The 10,602-nt window shown below is 42.0% G+C and overlaps 1 protein-coding gene across 11 annotated transcripts in view; it reads left to right on the top strand.

Annotated features, from left to right (window-relative positions):
• SGCD (sarcoglycan delta) overlaps positions 1-10,602 on the top strand; it is a 358,597-nt gene that overhangs the window by 31,667 nt on the left and 316,328 nt on the right. For 2 of the 11 annotated variants that reach the window (XM_025154986.3, XM_015293901.4), the window contains exon 1: positions 3,536-3,600. The exons of the other annotated variants lie outside the window; for them this stretch is intronic. The gene's annotated coding sequence lies outside the window, so the exon portion shown is untranslated. Of the gene's footprint in view, positions 1-3,535; positions 3,601-10,602 lie in introns of those variants that run through there. 11 annotated transcript variants of the gene reach the window in all.

The raw sequence follows: 10,602 nt of genomic DNA, 5'->3' as shown, positions 1-10,602 counted from the left end.
ACATTAATGTTCCTGTGCAGATCCCTGCCTGCAGAGATCCTTCCTGCGCCCTGCCTTCCACTGGGCTCTTTTTGTTATGCTGCATTTTCATTCCCTGCCTTTTGGCATGCTTAAATAAAATTAAAGGAAAGAACAGAGTTCCACCTGACTTCTGGTTTAAGTCTGGTCCTTCATCATTTAAAGTCTAAAACGCCCTGTAGGAAGCTAATGCTTTATGTAGACCAACTGCAGTCCCATTTGCTGCACAGATAATAATAAACCCTTCCTGGGATTAGTGAAGGTTTCTTTCTGAATTAAAATGTCACTTTGGGGAAAAGCTGACTTTCTTCCCTCGCTGTTGTGCACAGTCAGTGTCTGTTTCAGTTTGGATTTCTGCCAGTGCTCTGACTCTGGCCTTTTGCCTGACCCTTACATGTTCTTATTAATGTTTATTGGGTTGTGCATGCGTGAGAGCCCCTTTTGAAGGGGGGCTAGCTAGGGGTGGAGAGAAGATAGTCTGGTCAAGGTTCAGGCTATCGGAAGGACAACACTGAGAAGTGGAATAATGCCTAATCCACTTCAACTGTGGTGGGTGTGTTTTCTTTTAAACAGGGCAGTGGTAACTGACTGTGCTAGGAATGGCTCTCCCTCCTTTTTTCTTTGCTAGTCGATACTGATATAGATTTTCAAACTTGGACCAGTTCAGTCTCGTATGTCCTTGGGTGAGTTTCCAGCTTCTAAAATGGAGGACCAGGGAAGAAGGCAAAGAGAAACAAATGAACCCAAACCCCAACGAGAAAATTACTGCACTGTGGAGCTTGTTTACCACCCTCACACTTAGGCATCTTCCCTGAATCTTTTCTCTAGGGGTTTACTGCAAGTGCAGAGCTATGAGGGTGTTGAATGTGGGTTTTTTTCCTCTTTCTAGAAGAGGTGTAACAATCCCCAGCTGCACAACCTGTGAATAATGCATGAGCAGTTTATTGTGTGTGGGAGAACTCTTTACTTCCTGTTCAACATTGGTCTTATGCTTTATCTTGTATGTGTACTTTTTTTTTTTCCACTTCTGCATCTTTTTTTTCTTCTTCTTCATGTTAACATCTAAGCAGGACATGGATTCTCTTCCCTTTGCCAGTCAGTGGTATTTTTAAGCTCCCTTATTTTATGTACTTCTGAGTTTGGCTTGGTACATGTTTTCTTTTCTTAAACTGCTGTTGAGGATGTTGAACACTGCAGTAGTGTTGAGCAGTGCGTGTGGAACAAAGGTTCCGTGGTGGTGGACTCCAGTGGAGAGTGGGAATGTTTGGAGATCTACCAGCAGGAGTGGATCAGAGCATGACAGGACTGGCTGTGGCGACAGGCACTGCTACTGCGAGTGTCACAGGTCTGGTACTGGTTGCTTTTTGGAATCCTGACCGATGCACGCTGAGGACACTGGGATGCATCTGAAATTGGTCGGTTGACTTGCTGGAGGATTTGTCTAGACCCATGTTGATAGTAGTCTGACTTCCACGCAAATGAAGCGAGATTGTGACTCCAGAGCTGAGCAGAAGAGGGAGAACTCATTTTTAGTATATGTAGAATTAATTTGATTGATCATATTTGACACCACTCAGGGAAGAGAGAGGTATTCAGGCTGAGAGAACAGGCGCACATTCCAAGTTTTTTTTTTCTTTTCTGTATCTTCTGACTATGATGAGTATTCTTCCCCTCAGCTGTCTCATTTCTCTAACAAATGCCTTTCCTCCATTACATTAAAAAAAAAAACAAAAACAAAAACCTACAAAAAAGAGATTCTCTATAACACAATCTTATAGTCTTAAAAATAACTTTTGTGACGTACTTTCTAATGGTGACAATTTCAAAGTGTATGGAGATGATGCTGGAAGAAGCTTCTAATCTAGTAATGAAATGAGTACAGCACGCGCAGAAAAGAGGCGACCAGCTGGAAGCAGCTTATTTGTCCTTTTTTGTCTCTTGCTTCTTCAGCTATTTCTGTTATCTTCCCCTTTTAATTGCGGGAGAGAGATGAGAAATATAGAATTGTAGTTGTCATAAAAAGTAGAAGGAAAGGTCCATTTCCATGATCCTGCAGCTTTTGCTGGTGCAGAAACCTACTGAAATCACTGCATCCTCATTTCAGAAATGAAAAGTATAGTCTGCTTCATCTTTAACTGCTGTCAAATGTTTAAGCTTTCCTTTCCCCGGCACTTATTCAGAACACATTTTCTGTTCAGCTAGGAATGTTATTACTAACTGATGAACAAGTCTGAACACTGAACGTGGCAAACGATTGACATTTCTAAAGTTAATCATAGAAACTTTTCATCCGGAAGATGCTGAGGCTGCTCTGGAAGCTGATATACCATCTGACACCGGCGGTGAGGAGTGCTGAACAATGTCAGTTCAAGATGAGTGGCTATAAAACAGTGGAAAAGAAATGTGATTCCCATGACACTAAGTCATCATTTGAGTTCAGCAGACTTTCCTGACTGGAAGACTACTAACAAAAGACATGTCTTGCTAATAGCCATATGCTCGAAGTGCTGTAGTTTGAAGAACTCCTCTTGTAGGAAGTTTAAAATATCACCTCATTAAGAAACTCTCCAACTAATAAACAAGCCACATACCTGCTTTATTTTTCTTATTGTGATAATATATTTCTAGTGAAAGAAGTAGATTTGATAACAACTTTAGCAAACAGTGTGGAGATGGACATGAAAGATTTGCAAAAAAAGCATAGACATGCAATTCATTCAAGGGAAGTTAGGCTCCTAAAGCCATTTGTTTCTCTTCAAACACTGTGCTTTGATTTTCGAAGTCTTGCACAATGCCTGTAGTGTTGACACTGCTGTGGTTATGGCCATTTGGGACTTTGCTCACCGAGGTGCTAAGCCTGGCTCCCTACGCTGTCTTCTTGACTCTGATACAGCATGTCTGTATCTGAATAATTGAGCTGTGTTCAATGTAGCTACTAGGGATGTTGAATTTTCCCAAGCCCCCATCAGCAGAAGTCAAGACGAGGAGACCAGGCTGCTTTAGCTCTACTTTGCAATGGAACAGCCAGGAATAGGAAATAATAAAATTTTGCATCTTGTAAGCAGAATTACTTTGGCTTTCTAGTTGTGACGTGGTATGATTTCTGTTAGTTGGGCTACAGGGGGCTCTGGGCTTAAGTGTTGTTCACACACACTTTAGATCTACTAGCACTGCCACTCAGAAGCAATAAGAGAAATTGGAAGGGTTACTCTTATGTTTAATGATGTCTTTTGTGTGTGTGTGTGTGTGCACTGAAATGAGCTGGTGCTCTTACACAGACGATTTTGTGAGTCAGCCATTTCTAGATCCAGGTACTTTCCAGGTGGCTGTTTTTCCCTTTGTGGGGGAACTGTTAGGTTGGGGCTTGAGCTGGTGATTGAGCACCTGGTGAAAGTGAGCTGTGAGTGGCCCAGGGAGCACAGGCAAATTGTTTGCACCTGTGCTTGTGCTCCCCACCTGACCAGAAGGGGTGGAGTCATGCTGGGCTCATATCAGGGCCAGCTGCTGAGCAGAGAGCATCACTTGGACATGGGCTGCTTGCCGAGGAGTGCTGCACAGCCAGAGAGCCCCTTTGCTAGTTGGGTGAGTTCAGCTCTTCTTTCTTTATGCAACTGTTGGCCTACCTGTGAATACTTTGCCTGGTGTTGCTGAGAACCTGGCAGAAGCAATTTTGCTCCTTTGTTAGCACAGCACCCCTTACTCCCCTTTTGGTGAAAACTGCCCTGTTATGAGTGGTGATCTTATTAGCAGCACTCTTCCAGCATTGTGCGTTTGCTTCTGTATTTAACCTTCATCTGCTGAGTTGCTTGAAAAACATTTTGCTGTAGTGACTGGAGTGGTGATAAGACTGGAGGCTTTTAGGCGGTGTTCCAAATGGCTTTCTGCATGTCACACAGCCTGACTTGATGCGAGGGCAAAGGGGCCTTGCAGAAGCCAATAAGTTATCCCCTGGCCTGGTTTTTATACATGCCTAGTGGTCCCTTAGGATTAGCAGAGGTTTCTGTCTGCATTGTGCTGTCTCCTTGGGAATTCCTGCCTCTCTGTTCTCCTTGCTGTTCTTCATGTGAAAAGCTAACTTTAGCTGGCATTTTTCCTGTGCTTCGTGTGGGGTATAGGATGGTCTTAAGCTGAGCGTAAAAAACATACAGGCACAGAAAGAATATCTCTGTTATTGTGGGTTGAAAGTATTTCTGTCATTGGTTTAAAAAACAAAAGCACAAAAAACCCTTCTCCCTTTCCTATCTAGAAAATGTATCTTTTGCTTAATTCCTAGAGGTTTCTGTAAATGAATGAGGCCTTGTGTATTTTAAATTCATCAGGTTAGAAAAGTTCCTACGTGGAGAGCCTCGGTTTCAAAAGGGGAAAGAAAACATCGCAGACATCAGGGTGACAAATCTAAAGGATTAATAGATATTTCTGGATTTCAGGCTTTATAATTCGATGCTCGTTGGTTGTTTGGTTCTTTTATCTGGCCTTACCGAGCATCTTTATTCATCGTGGGCCATTGGATTCTCTTAGGCTGTGTGGGATTTGCAGAGCGCTTTCGGTAATAGCGACAGTACTTTACTTCTACCCTGGTATTCTGGGAGATTTGTTTGAGGGCGCATCTTCCAGGAATTTTATAGAAGAGGCTCAACAAAAAGAACACTTATCTTAACAGAGCCATAACTTCACTGTCAACTATAAAAGAAAAGCCAGCAGATTCCATCTTAGATTAAAAGTCAGCTGTGAATGGAGGCAAATATTCCCGTAGGCGCAGGGCAGCTCTCTGAAGAGAGATTGTTGAAAATGCAAATGGCTGAAAGAGAGTTCAGAGCGATTACTTTGTGTTTCAGAAGCACTGTGGTTTTGTATGCCCCAGGTCAGCTCTTATGAGACTTAGAGAAGAGATTTCTGGAAGACCGATGGCAACTTTCCACATGCTGTCTTCAAATTCCTCCTGTCGTCTTTGCAGGCAGATTCACTCTTGTGAAGGACTCCTTCAGGGGAATGGATAACAGATGCCAGGATGGCCCCTTCACGCAGCGTGACAGCACAGGGCAAATACTGGAGGAGAAGAAAAGCACCTTTCTTCTTCCTTTTTTTTTTCTTTTCTCCTCTCCAAGCTCAGAGCTGTCACGTTAGCTCTTCCACTTCTTAAGGCATCCTTAACAGGACATCACATCTTAATAATGCCAACAGTGTCTTGACCATAGCTTATACAAAAAGACAGAGGGTAATAATTGGGCTCCATCAGGAGGCCATCAGCTAGATGAGGAACAATTGACCTTTCAGGAAGAGCCATACATTTAGAGGCGAACTAAATAAAGTATCAGACAGGATAGATTGGAGTTGCAAAGCAGTGTTTTTGTCAGATTGGAGGAAAAGGACGCTGGGAATGAAGTTATTTCCATCTTAAAGCAGAGAAAAGGCACCAAAACATACTTTTCAGGAGATGGGTTCACCATTGCTGTTTCTTCAGAAGAGTGATGGAGCTGGCTGTTCTCCTTCAGTTCTACTGATAAATCAGTCAGTCGGACCACAGAGAAGTCAATCACTTGCATGGTAGCATTAAACCTGTCATACTAATAGGATAATTTGACAAAAAGATTGATTTCTTGTGTCCCTGCTTCACATTTAAGACAGTCTTGAAGTTCACAGCACTGAGTTTATATCTGTGCCTTTTTTTTTTTCCTGGCCTCTTTTCCTCGGGGCATAAGAGAAAACACTCTAAAATGAGGAGGATGGGTGTAAGGCAATAAGAATGAATGTGACGAAAGCTGTTAGGTGGGTAGAGGCTAACTCAAGAACTCTGAGATTTGGCGTGATGTAGAAGGAAGATGTGCTCTAACCTGAGCTGATGGCTTTTTTTTATTTTTTTTTTCAAACTGAAATATGAGGAAGGAGAAAGAAGAAGGGGATAGTTTTGAAGCAGTGATCTGATGCTTTTAAGGATTTGAAATCAAAGGGGGAGGGCAAAGAGTGGTTCACAAATTCTATTCATGACATTTTATTTCAAAATGTCAAGTGCTGAAGCTCTGGAAATACAGCTCACATGGTGGATGTGGTGCATAATTGAGGCCACTGGAGAGTTAAGGAAATCTGTATTTCTTGGTCTTTATTTGAAAATAAAAACTTTGGCAACGCTGTATGTACTGCTGGGTATGTATGGTGCTAAATCTCAGTGCAAAGTGCTGAGACTTCGGGGTCTGAGCTGAAGACACGCTTCCTATGGCACTGTTCTTTCTGATCTGATCTTGTGGGTTAACCTCTGATGGCCTTTGCTTTCCCTTCTTGTCCGTTCTGTCCTTCTCTGACTTCATGGGGATAAGGACAATCAGCTGGTGCAGTTTTGTTGTGAAACCAGGGAATGTAAATGGTTAGTTGATGCACATAATGCAGACACTTGTCCTTATTTCTACCACTGAGAAAATTTGTACTGCTATAATTGTCTTAATATTCAAATGCAGAGGGGTTCTATCTCAGTAAACCTTGCAGCCTTGCAATCATGCTTGAGTTGTTTTGAATCAAGTCTGCATCTGTGCCAGGTTAGGGCTAGTTGTCAGCCCTAGGCTGGCTTTCTTTTTGTAGGTGAAGATGTCTCAAAAGCTCATCTGCTAAGGTTAACCCCACTTTTACGAGTGATACTGTTGTCCTTGGGCTAAAGAAAGTTGGCCCATAATTGTCTTTTAAATTGTGATCTGGATGTGAAGGAGTCTTTTCTTTCCTCAACCCTTTGGGGCCCCTTGGAAATGAACCTACCTTACTATAGGATTGTATCTGAGAGAAACAAGATTCTAAAATGGTATTAGAGGCTCCTCACCCACCCGTTTCTCCCCAAGACTTAACTGACCCCTGCAATGCAATTGGAGTCCCTCCAGGAATATTGCTGGATTGTCCTCAGTAATATTAGTCAAAATAAACATGTGGGACAGGCTTCTCTGGTATTGGAGGAAAGCCTATTTGTGTCTGCGACGTTAAGGAGATTGCTCAAGACCAGTTCATCCATGTGTAAAGTTGCCCCTGTGATTCTGCCAAGGTTGAGGAGTTCAGGGAGATCTGCTGGCAACATCGCCAGCGGTTCTGCCATCCACCCAATTTCTGCGAGGTTCTGCAGGTCAGAGAAGAGTGGAGATGTACTTTGTTTGTCTGAATTAGTTCTTCTGCCTTATTTTCTCTAACTATGGAGTTTTCGCATCGCGCACCAAACTTTCGGGGGGGAAAAAAGAAAAGATTGACGCTGCATAACTTAGATGGGAAACGGAGCCTCCTCTGTTTGCAATTTGCATTATGCAGAAATCCGAGATAAAAAAAGGAGAGCACACATTGCAGGCACTCTCCATTGGAAGCTCGTCAGCATGACAAATCACCTGGCATACAATACAGCTTACAATGAGTATTCTTAGTTGTTTACCTTCATATAATTACACAGCATGGGCTCTTTTCTTTTTCTATTAAGGGAAGTATTATGTGAGGCAGTTTTGTTCCTTTGAATTCCAAACTTCCCACCAGCTCTTCTAAGCATATGCTGGAAGAAGGGAATGCCCCTTTTCTGTTGGCAAGAGTAATGTTGGTGTGTTCATTGTAGTGATGCAGAGGCTGTACAGTACTAAAATCAAATCACTTTGATGTTTTCTTTGTCCAATCCCAGAAAGATGGGCATCTTTACCTGTTCTTTTCCATATAGCATACACTTGAGCATACCTTGCACACAGCTTGCCTTATGTTAACCTTATCCTTTTCAGGCCAGCCATCTCCTTAGAGATTTCACTCCCTGAAGTGTTAAGGGATGCGTGCATGTAATACATATAAATATACAAAGAAATCCTGGTTGATGAAATATCTTTTTCTTTCAGCTCCAGCAAACTGGATTGACTTGTAACTATACTGAACGTACTTCTGTAGCACCTTCCCTCAGGGATCTTAAACAATTTTCTTACCACTGCTAAACGCTGAGCCTTCTCTATGCATTTGTAAACTAGGATGCGGCTATCTGTGCTGCGGGGTGGAAAAGTTAACAAAGGATTGCTGAATGCAACATACAAGCTATTTGTAAGAGAGGGAGGTCAGATTTTTAGCTCTTGGTTGTGACTGATACTGTGTGCTCCCAAAACCAGCCTCTTCTTGGAGAGGTACCTTCTTAATTGATCTATCATAATGTGTCAAAATGGAGTGTGATATGTAATGTGGACTGCTGAGACCGAACGTTTGGTCAGTATTGAGCATATTTGATAGCTCAGAAACAAATTAGTAAAATAAGGAGAAAGAAGTAATAGGTGTTTTTGGAACAAATTTGAAATGTGTTGCTTATCTGACCGGAATCAATTCCAAGTTAACTAGTCACAGTGTGAACTCTGGCTTCTGTATGAAGACATGTAAAAAGGAAAAGGATGTGAATTAAGTAAGGAAGGGGGGGGGGGGGGGGGGGGGGGGGAATTGCTCTGCTCTGCAGCTGCTGTGGTGTTATGTGGCATGACCTTTGGCTGAGGCAGTTGGAGGGGCTCATCTATCATGTGTGCGTATATAGCATGAAGGTACAAATATACAATGGCGAGGAGAAATGCTTCCCAGCATTTCTTCTTGTGCAGTTTCTATTATGAGCTTGCTGTGTTTCTTATCACTGCACTGCCCATTCGTTGTTTGTTTTATTGACTATCGTTTGGTGATTCCACAGTAGTTGTGTTCCTAATAAACTACCTAAAGAAAGCTGACTACACCGGGGTTGTTGGCTAGGTTAATGCACACTGTAGTAGAGTCATTTTAAAATAATCCAAGCAAAGAAAGTAGATTGATGTAAAAGTACATTTCCATTCCTTGTGCCCCTGGCATGCTAACATCTCATCCAGGAGAGGGGAAAAATACAGCAACCTAGCAACATTGTTTTTGTTTCATTTTGTAACATTCAGGCCATTTAGTAATGCTGCTCTGTTAATTTTTGAAAGATTACTCAGTAATTGAAAGACACAATTGACTGAAATGTGAGTTTTCTCCTGAAAGAGTTTGAAGAACAGAGTGGGAATCCTGCGTTTTTTTTTTTTTTATTAAATCCTTGTGATAATGTCTAGTTTTATGCACTTAGGTGTTCAGTTCAAAGCTTAATTCTCGGGCAGAGTGGGATGTGAGCTCCTGTCCATGTCTCCTTGGTAATTGCAGATTGTTTGCTTTCTTTAGCTGGAAACAGTGGCAGATATACCTGAGCTCTAGGGCAAGTCTAATTTTGGGGTCAGGAAGGGAGTTCTGCTTGGAAACGGGATGCAGGCTTTGTGTGCAGTTAGGGCTTTTCTTTTTTTCTCTTCTCCAAAAGATTCAGTGTCAGCCTTTACACGCTGCAGGTTTGCCAGCACACTTTAAACCTTTCTGTTGTCCATAAAAGCTTAGCACCTGGTGAGTGCTTTAGTGGAGGTACTGCTGGGAAGGTCTGACCGCTCGCTTTGGTACTGAAATAGAAGCAACTCTCTTCTAAAAATCTATCCCAAATAGCCAAGCCTTAAGTGTTTTGTATTCCCATTACTTTGAATGGGATTTTCTCCTTAGTAAGGAATTTGGATCTATCAACAAGACAAATGCCAGGTACTTCTTATGCTGGTCCATTAATTTCGATCCAGCTAAATGTGTATTCCTAATTGTTTTCAGTCAATGTACGTAAAGAGATCAGAGGAAGGAACTGGTCCAGAAGGGGGAATATTCAGTTCTGTGTGCTTTGAAGCTGTGGGATTGAACAACTGTATCATCTTGGCTGCGACCTTCAGATTGGAAAAGGGAATATATGGCTTTTAAGGGCTACGTGGTAAAATTAATGATTAATCAGGGTGCTTTGTTTTGCATATTTTTGAATTCCACAGTCAGGGCTTGTGTGTATATAATGGATGTTTTTATTTTCTTTCTTCTTCAGCTCATCTTTGCTGACTGCACCCGTTTGCTCCCTGATGTCGGTAGGCTCTAAATAAATTGAGGAGTTTAGGCAGACAGCTCCTTAGGCAAGAGCTCTCACTCAGCTGGTGATGTTGTTGAGATCTGCCTAGACTATAAAAGACTCAGAAAAGGGGACAAGCTTTCGGCTGGGAGGCATAAGAGAAGTGTGACAGCTTTGATGTCTCCCCTCCTTCCTTTTTCTTGGATGCTTAATTGGCATTAGGAAGCTGAGTAAGTCATTAGATTTGTAAGGAGAAAAAGGAGTATTTGGGACTCAGCGTCCAAGGAAGCCTACTGGTGGTGGTGCTTGCACGAATGGTATGAATTCCATGTTATTTAGCTCTTTTCATAAATATCTTAGCTGTCATAGTGATATGATAAAGCCAAAATCTGAGTTCTCATCACAGAAAAGATGTTTGTCCACATATTTGGGGAGAACAGCTTGAAGATGTGACAGCTTTGGGTTTGAATGTGCAAAAAAAAAAAAACCCACCCACCCAAACCCACAGATAAAGAGGCCCTCACATCTTTGGTTCCCAAAATGTTGCTGTGTCTCGTATAAATACATGAGAATACATAAATGAGAATACATAAATACAGAGAACTCATTTATAATTTCATGCTTATTAGGAGAATACATCTCTTCCCCTGGTTCCTGGTGCTTTGCTGTCAAAAGCTGTCTTGACCCATTCT

Source organism: Gallus gallus, chromosome 13 (assembly GCF_016699485.2).
Source record: "Gallus gallus isolate bGalGal1 chromosome 13, bGalGal1.mat.broiler.GRCg7b, whole genome shotgun sequence".
Taxonomy (NCBI): Eukaryota; Metazoa; Chordata; class Aves; order Galliformes; family Phasianidae; genus Gallus; species Gallus gallus.
This window is presented reverse-complemented; position numbering and strand designations above follow the sequence as displayed.